The sequence below is a fragment of the Mytilus edulis genome, chromosome 5 (genome assembly GCF_963676685.1).
Source record: "Mytilus edulis chromosome 5, xbMytEdul2.2, whole genome shotgun sequence".
NCBI classification, from domain to species: Eukaryota; Metazoa; Mollusca; class Bivalvia; order Mytilida; family Mytilidae; genus Mytilus; species Mytilus edulis.
Window position 1 is genome coordinate 58,524,494 of NC_092348.1, and position 2,614 is coordinate 58,527,107.

Sequence of the window (2,614 nt, forward strand, 5' to 3'; positions counted from 1 at the left end):
ACGAAACGAATTTTGCGGTCTCACTAATTTGCGACAAGATTAATTTTAGCGACAAGTAGCGACTAGAAGCGACAAGAAAAAAAACCTATTAGAAATAAGAAGAATAAATTAGCGACAAGAAAAATAAATAAGAGGGTTCATAAGAAGTATAGAAAATGGTAGTTATAAGTTAAAAAGTTGACTGCCTATGCGTCACCAAAGTCACATGATCTTTTAAATACTAGTAGTTGGATATATGTGACTCATGGTTCTCATGCAAATCATTGGGGGTGTTACTATCTTTCAGTCACTTCATGGTCAAGGTATATACTCATGGTTCTCAGGCATATGTCAATCATATTAGGTTCGACTGGACAAGAATATTAACACATCCGAAAACGAAACTATCATAAAAACAAAAACAAAAAAGAAACTATAAAAAAAAAACACTATAGAAATGAATTTCAGCAAAGATTTAGATAAATATATGACAATAAGATATCGATCTTGACCAACATAGCAAAATAGCAAACGTATTTTGTATTAACTTATACAAGCTGAATATATAAACAAGAATCTTATTTGACATACCCTAATCTTGCTACGATAAATATATGACAATAAGATATCGATCTTGACCAACATAGCAAAAAAGCAAACATATTTTGTTTAAGCTTATACAAGCTGAATATATAAACAAGAATCTTATTTGACATACCCTAATCTTGCTACAAGAAAACTATATGTAAATTTAGAATAAGGGACGATTCCCTTGCTATTGAAACTGGAAGATGTAAAAAATATATTCCATGTTCTCAAAAACTTTGTAATAAGTGCAAAGTTCTGGATGATGAATCCCTTTTCTTTTTAGTATGTAAAATAAAAAGACATGTCTTATTTAATGATTTGAAAACTCAATACAAAGATTTTTCTGATAATAAAATGAAATATATCCTAAATCCAACCACTAGTCAGCAAGTGGAATCTTTGGACTTTTAACAGTCTATCGTACTTAGGACAGGGGGCGCTTGAGGTCATTTGTTGTGTTTAATGTTTTGTTTTGTCTTATCCCCTTATTTTAATGTACATGTAAATGTCATCATTATATATTTGTTATTGCATGATATTGTTAAGCATTTTACACTCTTATCAGTGGCGGATCCAGGGGGGGGGGGGGGGGGTTCCGGGGCACCCCCCCTTATTTTTGCCGATCAATGCATTTGTATCGGGACATATGTTTTGCACCCCCCTTTGCCCTGGGTGCCCTGGGTTAGCACCCCCCTTTCGAAAATTCCTGCATCCGCCCCTGCTTATGGGTGTAATTTGTAATTAAGTATAGAAAGGGGGGTCAGTATAACTATGAATTTCATATTTCTTTATTCAATGATTTACATTATGCTTATTCAGTCTATATGTGTTATTGGTATTTAATTTTTTAATTCATTGTTTATAAAGATATTTATTTATCTTCTAAAGTAAAGTATTTGTATCGTCGCAGTTCCCGTATTAACTTTCTTTTTAAAACTTGTACCTTTCAAATAAGCTGTTTGGAATAATTTAACGTAGTTCAGTCTAACGTAGGGAAGCTGTACATGTGTTTTCCAGAATCTTCCCTTTATGGTAACTGCATCTGCCATACTAGTATGCTTTCTTAATACGCAAAATTATTGAATCCAATTCTTTACTTTTGGACTACATGATAAAATAATACCGTGTTTACAGTGGTTTGTTTTCATTTACTTAGATATTTAAATAGCGCTTTTAAATTTGACATCCATCGTCTCCGTTTAAATCAGTTCACAAACTAGGAAAAGTTGTGGTCCGTATCCCGGAATCTCCAGCAGAATTGCTCCTGCTACAGTATATCTCTTAAACATATACTTTATAACGAAAAAAAAAATGTTTATTAGTCCGTGTAACACTTATCAATTGAAAATTTTAAAAAGTTCATTTTTGAAAATATCACTAATTATTTTAAAAAAATCGAAAATTTTAAAATGCGCTTTAAGATATTTATTAAAACTTTTTAAAAAAACTAAACATAACGTGCAGATTTGATCAAATCGCTTTCAAAATTTTGAAAGTTTTTTTCTTTGTTTTTTTTCTTATTAATATGTTGGAAAAGGGAAATGACTAAACAGTGGATACCTTTACAAGTGCGAAACGGAATAAAAATGTAAAGAAATGAAATTAACTAAAACAAATCAAAACTATCTGAAAAAATAAATATGGTATAAAATAGGAGGCTTACTTGTTTTATCTCAGCTGTTTTTCATCTGATGCACTTTTCTTGATATACATCCATCATAAAAGTATAAGCCTAAACACTTGAAATTATTTATTCTTAAAGTACCTCCATACGAAAGGAGCTTTTGACCAAAAGATACATGAAATGATCTGTAAACTTTAATTCAATCAATTTAAACATAAAATGAAACGAGTTTCTCGAAATTATAATGTTAGGGGAATTATTAAACTAATTTATGTATACTTACTAAACTTTTGTTAATTAAATTTCGTGTTTTATTGCCGAAGTTTACCGAACATTGACTTAAAGTTTATAAACAATCAACACAAACACACGGTGCGCATGCACTATCATTTGGAAAAATATGCAAATTATAAAAATGATAAA